Here is a 25,708-nt window from a genome sequence, read left to right on the forward strand (position 1 = left end):
AGTGGTAACGAATCGGGCTGCGAACCACAAAGTCAGCAGTTTGAAACTACCAGCTGTTCCGTGGGAGAAAGATGAGGCTTTCTGCTCCCTTAAAGATTTCGCTATGAGTTGGAACCGACTCCATGGCACATAACAACAACAACAACAATTCTTTAAGTTACCTCAGTCAAGATCCTGTAATGGCCTAAAGAAGTGCAGTAACTTGAAACATCACTACATTTTCTCTTATCCCCAATTCTAAAGTATATCACAACTCTTAAGTCAAAGCCACAAAGAAGCCACCGTCTAAGAGAAGGGTAGAATGGTCTACTTCTTTGAAAAAGCACAAAGTTATATACCTCTCTGGTGTGGCACTGCAGAATTATGTGCTGGACTACAAAGTCATTTTGAACTTTAAGGTTAGAGGTTCAAACCCACCAGATGCTGCTCGGACACCCTATACAGGATTCCTATAAGTTGGAACCAGCTCAACAGCACTTAATAACAACTTCATTTCACTGCGCCCTCCTATTTTTATTACGCCAAAACTTAAATATCATTATGAAGTTAAAATTTAATAAAAATTTTCTTAAGAATTCAAAGCTCTCACCTGTTGCACTAAGGATTTCTTCATAAGGATTTAAAAAAATAAAAAAATTGTCTAAAGCATTTACAAACTATAATCAAATAATGAACCAGAAACAGCAAAATTAACACCTTAACCCAACATCTCCAACAATTCAAAAAAGAACAGCAAAGTAAGGCTACAGGCACCAGAAGAAAAATAACAAAAATTAGAGCAGAAATAAACGAAACAGAAACCAGAAAAATGACAGAAAGGAAAAGGAGAAGATGCAAATAACAACAAATAATGAAATGGGCAACATCACAATAGACCCAAAGGAAATAGTAACAGAATACTATGAAAAACTATATTCCAACAAATTTGGCAATGTAGAACAAATGGGCAAATTTCTAGAAACACAATACCTAACTAAACACTTAATTGTGCTCATGAGGAATCTGTACCTGGACCAAGAAGCAGTTGTTAGAACAGAACATGGAAACACTGAATGTTTTAAAACTTAAAAAGTTGTGTGACAAGGTTGTATTCTTTCACCATATTTATGCAACTTGTATGCTGAGCAAATAATCCGAGAAGCTGGGTTCTATGAAGAAAAACGTGGCATCAGGATTGGAGGGAGACTCATTAACAACCTGCAATATGCAGATGATACAACCTTTCTTAATGAAAGTGAAGAGGACTTAAAACATTTACTGGTGAAAATCAAAGAGCACAGCCTTAGGTATGGATTGCATCTCAATGTAAAGAAAACAAAAATCCTCACAACTGGATCAATAAACAGCATTCTTATCAATGGAGAAAAGCTTGAAGTTGTCAAGGACTTCATTCTTCTTGGATCAAGCATCAACACTCATGGAAGCAGCAGTTAAGAGATCAGACGACGTATTTCATTAGGCAAATCTGTTGCACAAGACCTTTTTAAAGTGTTGAAGAGTAAAGATGTCAGCTTGAGGACTAAGGTGCGCCTGACCCAAGCCATGGTATTTTCAATAACCTCATATGCATGTGAAAGCTGGACAGTGAATAAGGAAGACCGTAGAAGAACTGATGCATTTGAGTTATGGTGCTGAAGAATATTGAAAGTGCCATGGGCTGCCAAAAGAACCAATAGATCCGTTTTGGAAGAAGTGCAACCAGAGTGCTACTTGGAGGCCAGGATGGCCAAACTTCATCTCTCATAATTTGGACATATTGTCAGGAGGGACCAGTAGTTGGACAAGGATATCATGTTAGGTAAGGTGGAGGGTCAAGCATGGCAACAGTGGTGAGGTTGGTCCAGGATCAAGCAGTGATTCATTCTGCTGTGCATAAGGTCGCTATGGGTTGGTACCAACTTGATAACACCTAACAACAACAACTAAACTAACAGACAAATTTAAAGAGAAGAAGAAATTGATCAGGTCACTAAAAGATTCCTGACAAAAACAAAACAAAAATCTGGGTCCAGATGGTTTACCCAGTGAATTCTACCAAGTACCGAGAGGTGGTTGTTGTTGTTGTTGTTATATGCTGTGGAGTCGGTTCCAACTCATAGTGACCCTGTACAGGGTTTCTGAAGCTGTAAATTTTTACAGGAGCAGAAAGCCTCATCTTTCTCCTGTGGAAAAGCTAGTAGTTTCGAACATCTGACCTTGCGGTTCACAGCCCGATTCGTAACCACTACATTACCAGAGGTGGTGGAGTTATATGCTGCCATGTCAGCTCTGACTCATAGTGACCCTGTATATGGTTACCAATGCTATACATCTTTACAAGAGCAGAAAGCCCCATCATTCTCCCAAGGAGTGGGAGATTCAAATTACTGACCTTATTTATGGTTATCAGCCCAGCTCATAATCTACTATGCTATCAGGGCTCCTAAATATTGAAATAAATTGATATCAAATTCTACTCAAACTACTCCAGAATATAGAAAAGGATAGAAAACTCCTGAATTCATTTTATGAGGCAAGCATAACCCTGATACCAAAAGCAAGCAAAAATATCATTTAAACAATAAAATTGATAGGCCAATATTCCTCGTGAACAGAGATGTGGAAGTTCTCAACAAAAGCCAACCCAATAGAATCCAACAACCTTACAAAAACAAACCCAAAAACCATCATGACTAAGTGGGAGTCATAACAGGTAAGCAAGGATGATTCACCATTTCAACATTAGAAAAATGTAATTCACTACATAAATAAAACAAAGGGAAAAATCACATGATCATATGAACTGACACAGAAAAGGCATCTGAAAAAACCCAACATTCATTCCTAATAAAAATATTCTACAAATTCCTTATCATAATTAAGGGCATATATACAAAACCAAGAGCTCACATTACTCTCAATGGAGAGAAACTGAAAACATTTCCCTTGTAATTGAGAACCAGACAAGGATTCCCTCTATCACAACTCCTACTCAATATTGTGCTGGAAGTCTTACCCAAAGCTGTAACACAAGAAAGGAACATCAAAGGCATCCACATAGGCAAAGAAGTTGTTGTTGTTGTTGTTGTTGTTGTTGTCAGGTGCCATCGAGTTGGAACCGACTCATAATGACCCCATGCACAGCAGAACAAAACAATGTCCGATCCTGGGCCAACCTCACTACCGCTGCCACACTTGACGCCATCAATGATGCCACCTGCTGATCCATCTCGTTGGGGGTCTTCTTCTTTTTCTCTAACCCTCCACCTTACCCAGCATGACATCCTTCTTCAGCGACTGTTCTCTCCAGACAATGTGTCCAAAGTAGGAGAGATGAAGCTTAGCCATCTTGGCTTCCAAGGAGCACTCTGGTTGCACTTCTTCCAAAACAGATCTATTGGTTCTTTTGGCAGTCCACGGCACTTTCGGTATTCTCCTCCAACACCACAACTCAAAGGCAAAGAAGTAGTAAAATTTTATTTGCAGATGATATGATCCTGTACATAGAAAATACCAAACACCTGGCAAGAAAAGTATTGGCATTCATTGAACGATTCAACAAAGTGGCAGAGTACAAAATCAACACAAAAATATTAGTAAGAGTCCTTTAGATTAAACAATGACAGCTCTAAAAAGGAAATCAGGAAAACAATAGCATTTACAATTGTCACTCAAGAAATGAAATACTAAAGCATCCAACCAGAGAACTAAAACACCTGAACAAAGAAAACTAGAGAACAGTACAACAAGAAACCAAAAGAGATCTCCATAAATATAAAACTACACCATGTTCATAGATAGGAAGATATGTCAATAATACCCAAAGCAATCTATAGATATAATGCAATTCCAACCAAAATTCCAACATCATTCTTTAGAGAGATGGAAAAACTAACCACCAACATTATATGAAAAGAAAAGAGTCCCAGATATGCAAAGCATTGCTAAAGAAGAAAAAGTAGGAGGCCTCTCACTTCCTGATCTCAAAACGTACTACACAGTCACAGTAATAAAAACAACCTGGTACTGAAACAACAGACAATAGACCAATGGAACAAAACTAAGAACCCAGAAGTAAACCCACCCACTTATGGTCAACTGACTAACAGACAAATTTAAAGAGAAGAAGAAATTGATATGGTCACTAAAAGATTCCTGACAAAAACAAAACAAAGATCTGGGTCCAGATGGTTTACCCAGTGAATTCTACTAAGTACCGAGAGGTGGTTGTTGTTGTTGTTGTTGTTGTTGTTATGTGCCGTGGAGTGCCAAAGAGTTGATCTTTGGCAAAAGGCTGAAACACATTAAATGGGAAAGAAATAGTTTCTTTAACAAATGTTGTTATTGTTGTTAAGTGCCATAGAGTCAGTTCTGACCCAAAACGATCCTGTATAGATTTTACAAGGAGAAGCTGTTGAGCTTCAACTGCCGAGTTGATGGTTAAAATGATTTTGCAGTCCAGAGCATTAACCCACAAAACCACACCAGTACTGGCAAAGGTAGGCATTAATTTGTAGAAAAAAACAGGACCCATACCTCACACCATGTGAAAAAATGAACTCAAGATAGATTAAAGACAAATTCTACACGTAAAGATCATCAATGAAAAAACAGGGGCACTCTAAATGGCCCTGATACATGGCACAAACACACTATCAAGCATAACCGAAAATACAAACAACAGAAGACAAACTGGATTACTGGACTCTCCTAAAAATTAGACTCTTTTGTGCAGTGAAAGATTTCGCCAACAGAATTTAAAAAAAAAAAAAAGGAATCCACAGACTAGGGGAAAAAATTTGGCACTGACATATCAAAACAAGGACTAATTTCTAAAATATAAAAAATGTCAACATTTCAACAAGAAAAAGACCAATAATCCAATTAAGTAACAGGCAAAAGACAGGGACACTTCAATAAACAAAATATTCAGGTGGCCAAGAAAGATGAAGAAATGTTCATGATTGTTAGCCATTACAGATGCCAATCAAAACAATGAGATATCATCTTAACTCAGCATTAACAGAAAAGTTCAAAAACAGAAAATAACAAATGGTGGTAAGGGTGCTGGTGAAACTGTAAAAAGTTTGAACTACTGTGGAAAATAATATGGTGCCGCATCAAAAAGTTAGAAATACAAATATCATTATGACCCAGCAATCCCTCTACTTGATATATATACAACAGAAGAGCCATGACACAAATAGACATACACACACCCATTTTCATTGCAGCACTAACCACAATGGCAAAATGATGGAGACTACCTAAATATCTATCAGTGGAAGAATGATAAAACTTTAGTACATGCACACAATGTAATACTACTCAACATTTAGGAATAACACTAAATCAGCAAAACACCTTATACCTCATTAGCATGGATGAACCTGGAGGACATTACTCTGAACGATCTTACTACTATCAAGAAGAAAAAGACACAAGTGGGGTGCATCCTTTGGACTCCAAAACCCCTGCTGTTTAAACCTCCTCGAACCATGCACAGAATGTGCTGACACCAAAGGAGTAGCAGAGGAGTGGTAGAGGAGCAGCAGCAGCAGAACCAAAATCCAGAGGAAGAGAGAAATGGGCTCCGTACTCCACGGAGCAAGTAAAGCTTGAGTACCTTTAAGCAGGAGGCTTGGCTGCCAATTGCGACACCTCCAGGCACCTAATTGTGGGAGACAGGCTTGCTGATCTGCAGAGCTAGAGCCGAGTGCCTTCAAGCTGAGGCTTATGGTGGAATGGTGCGCCCTGTGAGAATTTATCAGGAACCCTGAAATAGCTTAGCAGCATTGCCCAAGAAGAGGAGAGGCCAGATGAAGGACCTGTGGACACTGCAGAAAAGAGGCTGTGCTGACTGAAAGAACTGCATTCTGAAAATTTCTAACCCTGAATTATACCCTGTTAACTTCCTTAATTAAAGAGTCCTGGCAGCTTAGTGGGTTACAAGTTAGGCTGCTAACCACAGAGTATCAATTCAAATCTACCTGCCACTCCGTGGGAAAAAGATGAGGCTTTCTACTCTCATAAAGATTTACAGCCACAGAAACCCTACACAGGGTCACTATAAGTCAGAACTGACTCCATGGCACATAACCACCACCGCCCACAAATATATATATAGATTTGACGGAGGATATCTGTATATGGATATTTACGTTTGCTAAAATATATCCATGAATATGGTGGAGCAGACAGGAAGCAAGATAATAAAAACTTATTACACATAACCAAATACGTTGAGGAAATAAGTTACTACACTTGGGGGCTCAGTACCAAAGTCATGGGGACACCAAAACTAATTAGTATAACATTAATGTTCTACACCAAAATAGATGAGTAGCAACTGGGGTCTTAAAAACAACCATATAAATTGCAACTATTGGTTTCTTCCTTTTCAGAGGAAAGAAGAATGATGAAAATTGAAGGCACATGGAAACAATTAGTCCAAAAGATTAATGCACTATACGAACACCAGTAACCGTGATCCTGTGACCAGAAGAACACGGTACCCATCTACCCTACCAATTGCTCTGAAAGGGATCGCGCTAAAGGTCTTGAATAGAATGGGAGAAAATGTGGAACAAAACTTAAATTCCAAAAACGACCAAACTTACTGGTTAGATAGGAGTCCTAGTGTGGCAGTATAGGATAAGCAATGGACTGCTAACAGTGAGGTCAGTAGTTCAAACCCACCAGCCGCTCTTCAAAACCCTATTAGAGTAGATGTTGTTGTTGTTGTTAGGTGCCATCGAGTCAGTATGGACTCATAGCAATCTTATGCACAGCAGAACGAAACACTGCCCGAACCTGGGCCAACCTCACTATTGTTGCCATGCTTGAACCCATTAATACTGCCACTTTGCCAATCCAACTCACTGGGGGTCTTCCTCTTTTTCTCTGACCCTCCATTTTACCAAACATGATATCCTTCTCCAGCGACTGGGCCCTCCTGACACTATGTCCAAAGTATGAGAGTTGAAGTTTGGCCATCTTGGCCTCCAAGGTGCACTCTGGCTGCACTTCTTCCAACACAGATCTGTTGGTTCTTTTGGCAGCCCATGGCACTTTCAATATTCTCCTCCAACACCATAACTCAAAAGCATCAATTCTTCTACGATCTTCCTTATTCACTGTCCAGCTTTTGCATCCATATGAGGTTATTGAAAATACCATGGCTTGGGTCAGGAGCACCTTAGTCCTCAAGCTGACATCTTTGCTCTTCAACACTTTAAGAAGGTCTTGTGCAGCATATTTGCCTAATGCAATACGTCATCTGATCTCTTGACTGCTGCTTCCATGAGTGTTGATGCTTGATCCAAGAAGAATGAAGTCCTTGACAACTTCAAGCTTTTCTCCGTTGATAAGAATGTTGTTTATTGGTCCAGTGGTGAGGATTTTTGTTTTCTTGACATTGAGTTGTAATCCATACGTAAGGCTATGCTCTTTTATCTTCATCAGTAAGTATTTTAAGTCCTCTTCACTATCAGCAAGCAAGGCTGTATCATCTGCATATCGCAGGTTGTTAATGAGTCTTCCTCCAATCTTAACAAAAACAACTGGTCAGACAGAGACTGGTGGAACCCTGAGACCATGGCCATTGGTCACTCTAAAGAGTGACCTCACCCCCATGGCACAATTTTCAGTTAAGTAATAGTAATAGACTGGCATATAGGAGCGACAACAACACTGGTGAAATATTCACATGTCATAGAAGGTCAACTATTTGAGATCTAAGGAACAGCATTTATCTGAGGGAAAATTCAGAAAGGTGGGGAAAGAAGGTGGAATGGAAACAAGAAACACAGGAAGGAAATAGGCTTAAGTGAAGTTGTATTGAGGGGACTGCAATCCATGTTTGCATGATTTGTTGAATGTAAAACTGATTATCTGCTCTGTAAACCTTCACCCAATTAAAAAAAAAAGTTTTAAAAAACTAGAATACTATGCTATAAGGAACACAGAATAGTGTAAAAATGTCAACAAACGTCTTTTAAAGAATTAAAATTAGCATTCCTGTTAATTTTGTTCTTTTAAGAGTCTGTTAACATCTCCTTCAAAAAACAAGCAAGTTAATGAGAAAATATGCAAAAACTTAATAAAAACAGAGAGGGTATGTCAAATTAAGAAAACCAACTGCAAATGTGTGCTTCCCTGAGACATGACCTCTATTTGTCTGTCAGTTTGTCATACTGTGGTGGCTTGTGTGTTGCTGTGATTCTGGAAGTTAAGCCACGGGTATTATAAATACCAGTAGGGTCACCTAAGGTGGGCAGGTTTCAGCTGAGCTTCCAGATGCAAACAGACTAGGAAGAAGGAAAGGCAGACTATTTCCGAATATTTAGTCACTGAAAATCTTATGAATAAAAGTGGGACACTGTCAGCACCATATTATTGAATACTGAAACATGATGAAGAGCACCAGAATATTGTCAAAAACAGTGCCAAAATATGAGCTCCTCAGGGTGGAAGACATTCAAAATGCAACTGGGGAAATGCTGCCTCCTCAAAGTAGAATTGACCGTGATGACAAGAATGAAATAAAACCTTCAAGGCCTTCGTTTGCTGATGGGACACAACTCAAACTGAAGAGAAACAGCTGCAAACATCCATTAGTAATTGGAACAAGGAATGTATGAAGTATGAAACTAGGAAAATGGAAATTGTCAAAAATGAAATGAAATGCATAAATATCAGTATCTTACACATTAGTGACATGAAATGGACTGCTATTGGCCATTCTGAACCTGAAAATCACATGGTTTGCTATACTGGGAATGACATATTGAAGAAGAATGGTATTAATTCATCAAAGAGAACACGTCAAGATCTATATTAAAGTACAATGTTGTCTGTGATAGGATTATATCCATACGCCTTTAAGGAAGACCAGTTAATACCACTATTATTGAAATTTATGCACCAACCACTAAAGCCAGTGATGATGAAACAGAAGAATTCTATCAACTTTTTCAGTATGAAATTAATGAAACATGCAATCAAGATGTACTGATAATTACTGGTGATTGGAATGCAAAGACTGGAGACAAACAGAAAGGCATCAGCAATTGGAAAATATGGCCTTGGTGACAGAAACAGTACTGGAGGTTCCAAGATAGAATTTTGCAAGACCAAAGACTTCTGCATTGATATACCTTCTTTACACAGCATAAAAGACGACTAAACAAATGGAAATCAAACTGACTACATTTGTGGGGGGAAAACTCCATATCATCAGCCAAAACAGGGCCAGGGGCAGACTGTGGAACAGACTATCAGTTGCTCATATGCAAGTTCAGCGTGAGGTTGAAGAAAATTAAAACAAGTCCACAAGAGTCAACATATGACCTTGAATATATTCCACCCCCCTCTGAATTTAGAGATCATCTGAAGAATATATTGGATGCATTAGACACAAAAGACCAAAGACCAGAAGAGTTGTGGGATGTCATCAAGAACATCATACTGGAAGAAAGGAGAAAGTCATTAAGAAAACAAGAAAGAAGGAAAAGACCCAAATGGATGTCAGAAGAGATTCTGAAACTTGCTCTCCAGTGTAGAGATGCTAAAACAAATGGAAGAAGTGAGGAGGTACAAGAGCAGAACAGAGAATTTCAAAGGTCAGCTCAAGAAGACAAAGTTAAATAGTATAACGAAATGTGCAAAGATCTGGAATTAGAAAACCAAAAGGAAAGAACATGCTCAGCATTTCCCAAACTGAGGAAACCTAAGAAAAAACTTAAGACTTGACTTGTAGCATTGAAGAATTCTATGGACACAATACTGAATGATTCAGGCAGCATCAATAGAAGATGGAAGGAATACACAAAGTTATAGCATCAAAAAGAAATGGTTGACCCATTTCAAGAGGTAGCATATGACCAAAAGCTAATGATCCTGAAAGAAGTCACAGGTGCACTGAAGGCAAAGAACAAGGCACTGGGAATCGATGGATTACAAACTGGAGGCAGTGGAGGCACTCACTCATATATGCCAAGAAATGTATAAGACAATTTTACTTGGCTGACTGAATGGAAGAGATCCATATCTGTGCCATTCCAAAGAGAGGTGACATGACGGAATACAGAAATCATCATACAATATCACTAATATTTCATGTAAGTCAAGTGTCACTAAAGTTAATACAAAACCAGCTGCAATGATACATTAATAGAAAATTTCCAGAGGTTCAAGCCAGATTCAGAGGAGAACATGAAACGAGAGATGTCATTACTGACATCATAGGGATCTTGGCTAAAAGCAGAGAATACCAGAAAGATGTTGACCCGTGCTTTATTTACTACACAACGGCTTTTGATTATGTGAAGCACGACAAAAGCTATGGACAACATTACGAAGTATGAGTATTCCGGAACACTTACTTGTGCTCATGAGGAACCTATATATACACATCAACAGGCAGTTGTTCAAACAAAACAAAGAAACACTTTGGTTTAAAATGAGGAAAGGTGTGTGCCAGGGTTGCATTCTTTCGCCATACTTACTAAGCCTGTATGCTGAGAAAATAATCCGAAAAGCTGGATTATAAGAAGAAAAAACGTGGCATCAGAACTGGAAACACTCATTAACAACTTGCAATATGCAGATGATATAACCTTGCTTGTTGAAAATGCAGAGGACGTACAATATTTACTGATGAAGATCAAAGACCACAGCCTTTGGTATGGGTAGCACCTCAATAAAAAGGAAACAAAAATCCTCACCACTGCACCAATAAGTAACATCCATATATTTGGAGAAAAGATTAAAGTTGTCAAAGACTTCATTTTGCTCAGATCAGCCATCAACACTCTTGGAAGCAGCAGTCAAGAAATCAAACGACGTATTACATTGGGCAAATCTGCTGCACAAGATGTCAACTGGAGGACTAAGGTGCGCCTGAACCAAGCCATGGTGTTTTCAATAACCTCATATGCATGAGAATGTTGGCTAGTGAATAAGAAAGACAGTAGAACAATTGATGCACTTGAGTTATGGTATTGGAGGAGAATATTGAAAGTATCATGGGCTGCAAAAAGAAGAAATAGATCTGTATTGGAAGAAATATAGCCAGAGTAATCCTTGGAAACCAGGGTGGCCAGACTTCATCTTTCATACATCAGACACTTTTATCAGGAGGGCCCAGTCAATGGAGAAGGATATCATGTTTGCTAAAATGGAGGGTAAAAGACAAAAGAGGAAGACCCCCAAGGAGATGAATTGGCACAGTGGTGACAGTGATGATTGGCTCAAGTGTAGCAAGGATTATGAGGTTGGCTCAGGACCAGGCAGTTTTTCATTCTGTTGTGCATAGGGTCCCTATGAGTCAGTACCAACTCGATGGCACCTAACAACAACAATTGAGATATGAAGACATAACTTAACCATTTTTACTTGTCTTAGAACAGTAATGCCATTCAAGTTCTGGATCACCTATCTTCTATATCACATAAAAGAGGGAAAAAAAAATTTCCCTCATTATTTAAGCCTCTGTTTATTTGGCTCTATTAAAACCACAGCTCTATGCCCGAACAAATACATCACACAAGGCCTCTTTGTGGAATAATGTTGAAAATGCTGCTGGGGAAGAAGGCGCCAAGCCACAGAAGTCCAAGGTAAGAAGAGGCTTAAGGTCAGTTTGGAGAAAGTATGGTAAACAAGGAGAAAACTGTACAGAAGGAAGATGAACAGCCAGGCAAGTAAAAAGTAGACTTCTTGACTTCTGAGCAAGATGTCAATAAAGGATCTGTGCATGACCGGAACATGCTCAAATGTATATTCTAAAGATGCATTACTAATTGCTCTAAATGCATTACCTCAAGTAATCATCATAATCTCCCTATATATAATTCCAGTTACCCCCATTTTCAAGATAAGAACATTAAAGTTCAGTGAAGTGAAATAACTTGCTGCTTGTTTATGCTGCACCAGCCACACCAGCCTCCATGCAATTGCTTTTAACATGTCAAGCAATTTCCACAGGGCTCTTATACTTGCTGTTCTCTGATCAAAACATTCTTCCCCAGGGCTTTCTACCTCACTTCTTCGGGTCTCTACCGAAACTATATTATCAAAGAGATCTTCACTGACCTATAAGCGATAATTGCAAAATAGCAAAGTGCCTAGCCCAACTCCTATTCTTTTTACTTGCTTTATTCTTCGTCACAGTTCTTACTTTGACAACCATACTGTCAATTTATTTGCTGCTTGTTTGTATTCTCAAGTAGAATTTCAGTTACATAATGAAAAAGGAGTTTGCTATGTTCAAGAGGGTATTTCCCACAACTAAAACAGTACTAGGAATATAACAAATGTTTCTTAAGAAGTTAGAAACCAACAAAGAGCTAAACAGTCATCTTCAAGCAAGCAGATACCTTATGGTATAATAAAGCAATAGAGGTCAAATGGATTTAAGTAACTTGTTCTAAGATACATCACTAACAAGGGAGGACTGAATTTCAGATCTCCCATTTCAAGACACAATGAACTACATACACAAACCCAACTATATACCAAAAAGCCAAACCCACCACTGTCAAGTCAATTCCAACTCATAGCTACCCTGTACAACAGAGCAGAACTTCCCCATAGGGTTTCCAAGGCCATGAATCCTAGCCCATGATGTTGGTGAAGACTATTAAATGTGCCATGGACTGCTAGAAAAATGAACAAATCTGTGCTGTAAGAAGTACAGTTAGAATGCTCTTTAGAAATGAGAATGGTGAGGTTTCATGTCACATATTTCAGATCTGTTATCTGGAAGGACCAGTCCATGGAGTAAGATAGCAAGATTGGTAAAGGAGAGGGCCAGTGAAAAAGAGGAAGACCCTCAACAACACGATGAGACAGTTGCTACAACAATGGGATAAAACAGTAATAATTGTGAGGATAGTAGAGGACCAGGCAGTGTTTCACTTTGTACAAAAGGTCACTAGAAGTTGGAACCAACTTGACAGCACTTAAGAACAACAAATCTTTTTAAAAAAGTAGAGTGCCAGCTCCTCCCCATTCAACAGGCAGCCGCAGCTTCTCTTGCAGTCCCAGCCGCATCCCTGAGACAAGATGGTGAAGGTCGGAGTCAACAGATTTGGCCGTATTGGGCGCCTGGTCACCAGGGCTGCTGTTAACTCTGGCAAAGTGGAGGTTGTTGCCATCAACGACCCTTTCATTGACTTCCACTACATGGTATACATGTTCCAGTATGATTCCACCCATGGCAAGTTCAATGGCACTGTCAACACTGAGAACGAAAAACTTATCATCAATGGGAAGTTCATATCTATCTTCCAGGAGCGAGATCCTGCCAACCTCAAGTGGGGTGATACTGGTGCTGAATATGTTGTTGAGCCCATTGGTGTCTTCACAATTTTGGAGAAGGCTGGAGCTCATTTGAAGGGTGGTGTCAAAAGGGTAATCATCTCTGCCCCTTCTGCTGATGCCCCCATGTTTGTGATAGGCATGAACCATGAGAAGTATGACAACTCCCTCAAGATTGTTAGCAATGCCTCCTGCATCACCAACTGTTTGGCCCCCCTGGCCAAGGTCATCCATGACAATTTTAGCATCATGGAGAGACTCATGACCACAGTCCATGCCATCACTCCACCCAGAAGACTGTGGATGGCCCATCTGGGAAACTGTGGTGTGATGGCCATGGGGCTGCCCAGAACATCATCCCTGAATCTACCAGTACTGCCAAGGCTGTGGGCAAGGTCATCCCTGAACTGAATGGGAAACTCACTGGCATGGCCTTCCATGTCCCCACTACCAACCTGTCTGTCGTGGACCTGACCTGCCACCTGGAGAAAGCTGCCAAATATGATGACATCAAGAAGGTGGTGAAGCAGGCATCAGATGAACCACTAAAAGGCATCCTGGGTTACACTGAAGACCAGGTCATCTCCTGTGACTTTAACAGTGACACCCACTCTTCCACCTTTGATGCTGGGGCTGGCATTGCCCTCAATGACCAGTTTGTCAAGCTCATTTCCTGACATGACAATGAATCAGCTATAGCAACAGGGTGGTGGATCTTATGGTCCACATGGCCTCCAAAGAATAAGAGCCCTCTGGACCACCAGCCCCAGCAACAGCACTAGAGGAAGAGAGAGGCCCTCAGCTGCTGATAGTCCTTACCCCAACCCTAACCCCCCAACACTCTGAGATGCTCCCATCCTCAGTTTCTGTCCAGACCCCCTGGAGAAGGGGAGAGGCTCAGAGAGCCCAGTCTTGTCATGTACATCAATAAAGTACACTATCCAGCCACACACACAAAAAAGTACATTGCCAAACATCTCTCTCCCATAGAGCTTCTGGTGAGTTCAAACTGGTTACTCTGGGTAGCAGTTGAGCACTTAACCACTGTGCCACCATGGCTCCTGCAAACTAGTCTGTTGTTGTTAAGTGCCATAAAAGTAATTAAGCTTATATAATGTAAAATTATTTTTCAACTAAGGATATAAATACAAAGGAGAAACAATTAGGTTGTAAAGCAGACAAGTCATCACTGACATTTTTTGAATACTATATTGATTTCCGACAATACAGAGAACTAGGAAGACATGCTATACAGACCCTCTCAAGAAAGATACAGGAAAATAGGGAGCCAGGAAGTAAGTAAGATAACTGTTATTGCAGAGGGAGATTGTATCATTGAGATGAAAGAAAGTATATAATTTGTTTAATGTAAAGCTGATAATCTTGTCTGTAAACCTTCACTAAATTCACAATAAACAGTTGGGGGAAAAAAAAAAAAAAAGATACAACAGAGAGGACAATCCTTGAAGCCTGAACTTCAGAGGGAAAGGTTAGAAAAGTAGACTGAATACCTACTGCAGGGGTGGGGAAACTTTATTTTGCCAACGGCCATTAGGCAAATCTGCTGCATAAAACCTTTTTAAAGTGTTGAAGAGCAAAGATGTCAGCTTGAGGACTAAGGTGCACATGACCCAAGCCATGGTATTTTCAATAACGTCATATGCATGCGAAAGCTGGACAGTGAATAATGAAGACCATAGAAGAATTGATACTTTTGTGTTATGTTGTTGGAGGAGAATATTGAAAGTGCCATGGGCTGCCAAAAGAACCAATAGATCCGTTTTGGAAGAAGTGCAGCCAGAGTGCTCCTTCGAGGCCAAGATGGCCAAACTTCGTCTCTCATACTTTGGACATATTGTCAGGAGGGACCAGTCAATGGAGAAGGATATCATGTTTGGTAAGATGGAGGGTCAGAGAAAAAGAGGAAGACCCCCAATGAGATGGATTGGCCAAGTAGCAGCATCGATGAACTCAAGCGTGGCAACAGTAGTGAGGTTGGCCCAGGATCAGGCAGTGTTTCATTCATGTGCATAAGATTGCTACTGAGTCAGAACCGACTTGATGGCACCTAACAGCAACAATTTGGATATTTATAGCACCATTTGGGAGGCATACAATATTATCAACTTAAAAACTAACATGCTATATTTAGATGGTTGGAACTACAGTCACCTTGGCAGGGCCAGACCAAATAATTTCAAAGACCTGATATGTTCCCCACCCCTGATGTACTGGGATGAGAAGCTGAGAAGAGGAGGCAAAAGAAGACTATTGGTGAACACACATGGCACGACCATCTTGAAGTTTTTCACGCAGTTTTGAAGAAACAAGAGAGCAGCTCAAACAAATGATCAAAATGCAGAGCCAGAATATGTTTCTGAGGAAGAAAAGGTAATGGAACCATCTGAGAAAGAATCTGAAGAATGATATAGATATCTTCAATAGATTGACAGAAAGATTGAGGAAAGCAAGGAGACAACAACAACAAAAAATTTGGAAAAATTTAGGAAAACACTACAAGAGCAAACAGGCAAGATAAATGCAAATTTTGAAATAAGACAAAGCCAGAAGATTAATACTTAGATCTCAGAAATGGATAATGTATTGAAAGGGCAAAGGAGTAGAAATGAATCAATAGAAACCCGAATTAGTAGCCTTGAGGATAAATCTCTCATTATAAGTAAGCTAGATCAATCTGAAAAAAAGAACAAAAAAACCGGAAGAAAGTCATTTAGGTGAGACACCTTGAAGAGATATAACTCATGGGTGATCGGAATTCCAGAATAGGAGAGCCAATAGCAAGCATGGAGAAAACTGTCAAACAGTTGCTGAAAGAAAACTTCCCTAACATCACAAAAGATGAAACGATCAAGAAGCTGAACAAACCCTAAACAGGATAGATGCTCCCCCCTCCCCCCCTCCCAAATCACCAAGGCGTATCAAAATAAAATTTCCCAAAATCAAAGACGAGGAAAAAAATCCTGAGAGTAGCTCAGGAAAAATGAAGAGTTACCTACAAAGGAGAGCCAATAACACTAAACTCTGATATTTCAGCAGAAACCATGAAAGCAAGGAGACAATGCAACAACATAGGCAAAATCCTGAAAGAAATATATTGCCAGCCAAGAATCATATACCCAGCAAAGCTTTACCTCAAATATGACAGTGAAATTAGGACATTTTTATATAAACAAAAATTAAAATAACCAGATCAAGTTTCCAAAATATATTAAAGGGTATTCCTTGAACTGAGAATCAACACCACCAGACAACCTGAGATTAACATACATGACAACACTGCCCAGAACTGAATCCAGATATAAAAGTATCCAAAGTAAAACTAATCTATAAGACTGAAAATAGGGGGAACAGTGTAGATGCCAAAGTTCCAAATGGCAAGGAAGTCAAGTATATTTATAGATAAAATAAACTGTTTTAAATAGGGAAAAAACAATAAGCTGCAGGGTAACTTCAAAGAAATTTAATATACCTTCACATTAAAATAAAAAGAAAATCAGAAATATTCAGTAAATAATGAAACAACAGCAATAAAACAAATGAAAAGACAACCTACAAACAAAATGAACTCAGAGCAGAAACGTGTGTGGAACAAAAAAGCAACACCACAAAAAAGCACATAGCATAATGACAGCAATCAATTCATACTTATCAATAATTACAATGAGCGTAAATTGGTTATATGCAGTAAAGAGAATGAGAGTAGCACAGAGAAAATCAACTGGTACAAACACACAATGGAATACCATGCAACACTGAAGAATAATGATAAATCTACAAAAATTATCTCATAACATGAATGAGCCTAGCAGACATTATGCTGAGTAAAATTAGCCAGTCATAAAAGGGCAGTGTTTATCCTATAGGGCCACAGCAGAGTGTAGACACAATGTTAACTTGTGTGATGTGGAAGGCAATATACAACAAGAGGGAGAATGACACAGGAAATATAAAAGTAGTGGAGATACAGGGAGGTGCACAAGAATCAAAGTGAACAGAGGTAAATATTGTTAATATATAATATAGGACTGATAATCTGCTCTGCAACTCTTTACTCAATTCACAATAAAAAGTTTAAAAAAAAACAAAGCAAATCTATAAAGGCTGAAAAGATTTGGTTCATCCAAGAATTAGTTCATGCTCTACTATACGAGTAAGGAAATGCTGTACCAAATGCTGTACCAACCTAAAAACTATAGCATTAGTGGATGAATTTTTAAAAAATCTTTACAGACCTATTTGCCCTTCTTCTGATAGCTGGCAGCACCTTAATCTTCCTCTGAAGAAAGCACCCATCATGCATGCAATCCTGGCATCATCTATCCTTCTCCCTCCAAGCTAAGACAATTAATCCCTCTCTCTCAGTCTAAGAAATAGGAATATGAGCAGAGTGGTTGCACAAACAGAAAAACATTACTGAAGAACTATCTATCCTAAAGGTGATACCATAGGAATTGCTTCCTGCTCTCTAGAACCCCTGGAGGTGCTTGTGACTATAGTTTTTAAATCTTAGTTCAGCTTCTACCTAAGAGTGTGAGCTTATCATTCCAGTAAGTTATTTTTACATTGAGCCAAAGCTTCCTACTGCTGAACCAAAGAGCCCTAAATGGATATATATACTCTTTTAGTCATTTCTAACCCAAACAGGCTAATTTTGAACAAGGAAACCAAGTTAATTTCAATAAATTTAAAATGAATTCACATACGTGAAATCAATGTCAGATCTAGAATATAAAATATAAGAAGAAACAATAGCATAATAGGTTTCAATTTTACTAAATACAATATATCATGTAAACATGTATGAGCAGGTTTGTACTGGAATCATACGAGGAAAAAAATGTTTAATCAGAAATGTGATCTCAACTCAATTTCTGTTTGGCACTTACTATCCAAGGTGCTTCCTCTGGAACTCCTGCTTTATTTCTTCACACCCACTATATCAAATGAAGGATTTGTGGTCAACTGCATGATTACTGCTAAGAGGAGAGAACTACCTAAAAATATCTATTTGAGCAGCTGACTGACATTTTCATTTGTCTGCCTGATGAGCATGAGTGGGAACCAACTTGCCGGCAATCAACAGCAACAGCCTGATCTTGTAATCTACTGCAGTCTTTATGAGGCAAATACAGTAGTAAAGACAAGCAAGCAATGACCAAGCCTCCCTCCGGAGGCACTTGACCACAGTCAGTCTCTATCAACAACTTTAAAAGAGAAAACACTGGTGTGCTCAAAAAAGACTCTTAACCAGCACCTCTACCTGTTTTCTAAAATTCTAAATTAAGTCAAGTGCAAACCTTGGAAACATCTTTCAAAGAAGAAACGAAAGCTCAATAGGAAGACAAAGTACACGTTGTTGTTGAGTACCGTCAAGTTGGTTCCAACTCAGCGTCCCTGTAAAAGGTTTCCACAAGGTACCGGGTGGATCTGAACTTTCTGGGTAGCAGACCAGTACTTATACTGCAGCGCCACATCAGGACCCAACTACCTCTTACTATTGCATTGTTATTGTTAAGTGCTGTCAAGTCGGTTCCACCCACAGCGAGCTTGTATAGGGTTTAATTCACCAAAACAAATTAATTAAAATGAATTATCAAGATCCACCAACATTTCTAGTATGTAAAACAATGAAGAAAAGGGATTACAAAATAAAGAAGATAAAATTCCTACTTAGGAAAATATAGTTTAGGTGAACTATAGCTACACATGAAATAAAAATCAATAAATAACTGAATGTGCTACATTTACCTTTTTTCATATCATCCTAACTCTAAATTGAAGTGATTAAAGAACAAAAACAAAAAGATAAAAGCATCTGGCTGCTATTCTATAATCAAGAATGGCATTCAATAATATATTTTTTTAACTCACTTACATGACAATCAAAAACTAAATTAATGCAATCTGTATTTAACATTTTTTCTTACTTCAATTTAACAGGTTCCTAATAAGTACGCACTACACTTTTGACAACCAGTGTTATAAAAACCCATTGTCATCAAGTAGATTCTGACTCACAGTGAGGCTAAGGACTAGAGTAGAACTGCCCCATAAGGTTTCCAAGGCTGTCGCTTTCTATAGAAGCAGAATGCCACATTTTTTCCCATGGAGTGGCTGGTGAGCCTGACTTTCAGTTAGCAGCTGAGTACTTTAACCACTGCACTTCCAGGGGTCCATAATGTTACATGAGTTCTTCAAATGTTTACACAAAAGACTGCTTTAGGCAAAGCTAGGATGCCTCTGTTATAAGAGATATAGGACAGGGAAGAAAAGAAACACATGATCTTAAAGTAACTGAAAAATATTAGAATATTTTTCAGTTTTACTATTTAAACACGTGATTTTGGGCACACACTTTTAGCCCCAGTTTGCTGACATTTTCAAAAACATGTTATACTACTAGAACCGAGAGTTGTTTACTACTACTACTATCAAATGAAGAATACCAGAGGAAGAACATTAAATGCTGCCTAATTCCCTCTGGCCTGCTGAAAGTACTCCTTAATACATGCAATATTCACCCTGGAAAATACATGGGGCTTCAAAAAGTTCATGGAAAGTGGAATGAGGGACCATATCCAGAGAAACAGCGACAAGGAAAGAGCAGATGAGGACTCTAGACTCATGGAAAGAGAAAAACAGTGCTGTGTCCAGGAGGCAGGCTTACAGAATGTGCCCTTTGGTTGTTTAAATGACTATATGTTTCTGAGTATTTTTGTGTATATGCTCCCCCCCTGACAAAAAAAAAAACAGAGAGAGTAGAAGTAAATACTGTTGAATGGAGGAGACTATAATCATTGCAATGAAACGATAGTGTAAAACCAATGTTCTCCCAAGTAAAACCATCACTCAATTCACAATAAAAAACGAAAACGTTCATGGAAACAAATTCTCTTTCCATTCCATTTTTCCATGAACTTTTTGAAGTTCTGTTGTACCAACAACACAACTCTCATAAATAGCAGCATCTCTGAAAGCAAAAACCAAAAAACAAACATCACACATACACACAGAAGCAATGATGTCAACAGATTAATTTATATGACAATTTTATTTCTATTTTCAAAATTATGTTGGGTATGGAGTATATAAATCAAATCTACACTTATTATTAAAAACAAATCAGAGAGTATTATATTGGCATACAACATAAGTATGAAGAGAACAGAACAGGGAGTCCAAAATTAGACACACACTGACTGTGAGGGTTAGAAATGTAAAGGTAGACATTTTGTAGCAAAAGGAGGGGAGTAGTTAACTTTGCAGTCCAGGAGCAGAGGTCCCTGGAACCATCAAGGGAGAAGAGCGGAATGCAGAACCCTACCCAGAGAAAACAGCGACACCAGAGATGGAGGCAGAGATAATGATGTGGAGAGACAGAGCACCTAGGGACTCTAGACCCAGAGAGGGAGAGGGGCTGTGTGCTGACAACCAAGGGGCAGGCTTGTGGGGTATACCCTTTGGTTGGTTGATGATGCACAGAGGGGATTGTAACCATGGCAATGAAACCATGATAGGATGAATGTAAAGCTAATGTTCTCCCATGTAAACTATCACATAATGTTCTCCCATGTAAACTATCACACAATTCAGAATAAAACATTTAAAAAAAAAGATGAACCCACACATATATGTCAATTACTTTTTTAAAAACATAAACATCCAATAGGAAAAGGGAAATATTTTCAATTAAGAACTGGATATTCATATTAAAAATAAATGATCCAACCTCATCTCTTATCCAAACACAAAAATTAACTTAAAATCACAGACCTCAATATATAGGCTAATACTAATGCCTCAGACTGCAAAGTTGTTTGAACTGCAAGGTCGGTGGTTCAAGCTCACCAGCTGCTCCTTGGAAACCCTATACATGGTCGACTTGATGGCATTTAACTTGACGGAATCGACTTGACGACACTGAACAACAACTATAAAGCTTCTAGAATCAAACGAAAAGGAAATCTTTGAAACCTTGTGGTGAGCAAAAAAATTTTAAGGACACAAAAACAATAAAAGGAAAAATTAATAAAACAGACTTTTATCAAAATTTAAAACTTCTGCGCTGAAAGACAAAATTAAGAAAAGGAAAAGGCAAGTCACAGACTGAGAGAAAACACTCATAATACATACATACAGCAAAGAACCCAGGATCCAGATTATAGAAAACCCAAGGCCATCAGGTCGATTCTGACTCATAGTGACCCTGACAGGATAAATTGAACTGCTCCACCTGGTGGGTTCAAACCATCAACATTTCAGTTACCATGCTTAACCCACTGCATCATCAGTTGTCCTTCCAAGGGAGATAGTGGACAAGATTCAGTGTAAAGAAACCAGGGCTTTGAAATGTTTAATTTCCATTTGACCCCTGCTGAAAATCTGCATTTCCACCCAAGTGACAAAGAATCAGATTCTGTATGTTAACAAGATCCTCACAGAATTCTTATGGATCTTGTTAAATATTCTGATTCATTATATGTGAGGTGGGAATGCAAATTCTCAAGGGGAGGGGAAGGGTCAAGCTGGAACAAACTGGTTTGCAGTCCTATTTCTCAGTTTTAAAACATTGCTCTTTACATAGTACTAAACTTCAAATTCCAGCATCACTAAAATAAATAGTGTAATTGAGGGAATTTATTTAGTTTCATCTGTAAAATGGAAATAATTTACAGAATAGCTATGCTAATTAAATGAAATGGTATAGAAATACAACTCTCATTTGTTGATCCTGTTATATTGTTGTTGTTGTTGTTGTGAAGTGCTGTCGAGTCGGTTCCAACCCATAGCGACCCTGTACAGGGTTTCCAAGGGTGTAAATCTTTATGGGAGTAGAAAGCCTCATCTTTCTCCCGCGGAGCGGCTGGTAGTTTCAAACTGCTGACCTTAAGGTTCGCAGCCCAATTCGTAACCACTACGCTACCAGAGCTTATTAAATGCCTTCGAGTCATTTACGACCCTATACTGGGCTTCCAAGAAGTGGCTGATGAGCTTGAACTGCCAACTTTGCTGTTCAAATGACTTTGCAGTCCAGTGCAGTAACCCACAGTGCCATACCAGGACTCCATATGTTAAATACGAAGGTAAAATACAGAAAAACGTAATATGGAGTAAACCATGAAAGAATTTCTACTCTAAATAATTAGAGATGCCAGTTTTAAAAGAAGAAAAGGAAATGAAAAGGAAAGAAAAGTGAATACTGCAAAAGGAGGGAATGATTTTGTGCATAAGAACTGAAGCAGAAAGGAGCAAGTCCTGTGTAGGAGATGGCAAAATTAGCATGCCTGTGGCAACAAATCCATATATGGGAATAACCAAAAAAAAGGGGGGGCAGTGTAATCACCCCATCTGACGCAAATATTCATTTAAATTTTACAGAAGGCTCCAGAATAACTTCATCCAGTTGATGCTATGATACAAGATAAATATATTCAACTGTTCAAAATAAGAAAAAGTAAAAAGTTCCTTCTTATTATTGAGAAAATTAGCTGCACTCTCTTGGAGATTACCCATAGTTCTTCCCCCAAAATAAAAATAATTATTAAAATGTAATTATAGCTAAGCAGCATATGGACTTGCTGTGCAGCTCCGATCGTGCTTCTGAAATTATTAGTCTTTACATTTTTCTAGAATTTGAATTCTATAAATGATTATTATTTTGGAAAACAAAATGCAAAAACCTCCCGAGGGAACCACTCAGCTAACACAAGAATTCTCCTATGACATACTACTTAAAAGGTATCACAATGTTCAAGTTACATAACTATTAAAATTATATTTAAGAGACTTAATATGACCATGGGAGTCCTGGTGTGGTACTAGAGAATAAGCACAGGACTGCTAACCAAAAGGTCAGCAGTTCAAACCCATCAGCAACTCCTTGGAACCCTATTGCTGAGTTGAACAGACTCGATGGCACTTAACAACAACAATATGTCCACAATCCAGATTCCTAGGCATTTATAATTTGGATGTCTTTCATATATGTATACATTTTTTAAAGTGTTTAATAAAAGAATACAGGTTGGCACTTTTATAATCTTGAAAGTAATTTAATTCTTCATTAAGATTTTACATATGTAAAAGTAGCAGAGTAATTCCTTTCTATATTTTACATATGGAAAAGTGTTCATTTCAATGTTTTTATTCTGGGAAGACAGAGTCAAGATAACTGGCAACAACTTGGGTTAATTTAATTACCGAAATGAGAGAGTGAACAGAAATTTACAATGAGAACAAATGAGAGAATGAGAAGAGATGCACAATGACATGAAATATTAAAGAGTAATAATACCACCTTTTAAACAGAATATAAATAATGAAGCTATGCTTAGGACAACAAAGCTACAGGAATCAATTCAAGTCTCCTTATTATGAAAAGACATTGTTAACAAGGTGTTATCTGCTACATGGACATCAAAGCAATACCAGTTAATATTTTGGCTCAGAGTAGTATGTAGATACTAAAGAATTACTTCATCTACATACTCTTGCTTTCTTGAGTTCATATGTTCTCCATCAGTTTAGTAAAACTGCCCCATAGGGTTTCCAAGGTTATAATCTTTACTGATTTATTTTTTTTAAGATTTTATTGTGAATTATGTGATAGTTTTACAAGGGAGAACACAGCCCCCTCCCTCTCTGGGTCTAGAGTTCCTAGCCACTCCACCTCTCCACATCCTCGTCTTTGCCTCCATCTCTGGCATCACGGTATCTCTGGGTAGGGTCCCACATTCCACTCTTCTCCCTTGATGGTCCCTGGGACCTCCACTCCTGGACTGCAAAGTCAACCACTCCCGCTTTTGCTACTAAACATCTACCTTTACATTTCCAACCCTCACAGTCAGTCCTGACAACAATTATTCACTTTTGTACCTCAAGAGTCCTATCCTTTCATCAGCCCCATCCAAACAGACTGGATACTACATAGTGGAGATTCTACCTTCCTCCATACTCTCTGTATCCACCAAGCTCCCTCTTGAAAGCTTCTAAGCCAGTCACTTCTTGCCTTTGTAGCTTCATTTTGGGTAGCCAATGTCCAAGTTGCCCATGCCTGTCTACACTGTGTACTGACAGGGTAGGAACGATCCTCGCTAAGAAGATTTGTTTCCTCTTTTGAGCTACTGCATCCATAGGTATAGGTCAAGTTCATCAAATTGAATCAGATTACTCTTTCTTTTCCTCTTCTTCTAGTCGAGTTCTGATCATGCAGCCATTGAAGCCAGGTCAAGTGGGTATTATCTGCAAGATGTGCATATGCCATCACTTCTTATCAGCTGGATGCTCCACTCTCCACTCTAATCTTCTGTGGGTATGTCACTGTCTCTGGGCCCAGGAGTCCAGGTCTTGCCATACCACTGGCCAACGAGGTCTCCACCCAGGTTCACAGGAGTCCATTGAACGTGATCAGACTTAGATCACAGCTTCATTGCTGTTTTTCCCTCATTTCCTTCCCCTTATTGGTGACCAATATGGTCACCAGTCAGAGCACGTGTCTGTTCGTGTATTCCCAGTAAGTCTTAGCCTTGAAAGGGTTTTGCCGTGAGGGGACCTGAATGTTTGCCTTGATGTCTGCTGGGTGAGCAACTTGCTTGTCCTTGTTACAGTAGTCAGTCGGACTGTCTTTATTGTTTTTATTTTTCCTGTTGGTTTTTCTTTCAAGAAGTATCTTCTGTTCTTCTAGCTGCTCCAGGCTGGTCTGCTTGTCCTTTCAAGTGGAAATGTCCCACCTCAGAAGATTCTGGATGGGGTTCAGGATTCCACCTTTGATCTTATATAATACAGAGGCTCCCCAGGAAGCCTCCTTCACTGGGCATGTTGTAGCCCCATTTAAGGTATTCCAATCAGTTTTAGGCAGAAGACAGACTTACAAGCTTTCTATAGTGATATTTCTGGCTATTCCTTTCTCTCCTCCTCAACTGTCTATTTTATAATGGTATGCCAGGGAAACCATGATTCAAAAGACAGCCAAGCATCTTAACATTATTTCTCCCCTTTTGCCCATTCCAACTATGTCTCAATCCCTGTATCCCAGTGCCTTGTTGTTCCAAGGTTGTGCATACATCATTCTTTACTTCTGTCCCACTCAGCCCATGCAAGCCTGCCTAATTGTTTTCCCATCTGCCTTGTTCTTCCATTCCCCTACCGTTTCTTGTGCACTGGCCCCCTCCCCAGCAACCAAACTATCCTGTATCGATTCCCTACCCTGTGCTCCACCTTGATCCCCCTCCCCCTCCCCCACATCCCAGTAACCAGCAAAGAATCCATCCCCCCTTTTAGTATGGGTTCTTTCTCTTAGTCTTTTACAGTACTAGTCCTATGCAGTATTTCTCCTTTTGTGACTGACTAATTTCACTCAACATAATGTCCTCAAGGTTCATCCATGTTA

At 39.0% G+C, this 25,708-nt stretch overlaps 1 pseudogene; it reads left to right on the forward strand.

Annotated features, from left to right (window-relative positions):
- The first annotated feature begins 13,044 nt into the window (after positions 1-13,044).
- The window catches only part of LOC102815259, a 43,989-nt pseudogene continuing 31,325 nt past the window's right edge, over positions 13,045-25,708 (forward strand).

Source organism: Chrysochloris asiatica, unplaced genomic scaffold (genome assembly GCF_000296735.1).
Source record: "Chrysochloris asiatica unplaced genomic scaffold, ChrAsi1.0 scaffold00170, whole genome shotgun sequence".
In the NCBI taxonomy this organism is placed as follows: Eukaryota; Metazoa; Chordata; class Mammalia; order Afrosoricida; family Chrysochloridae; genus Chrysochloris; species Chrysochloris asiatica.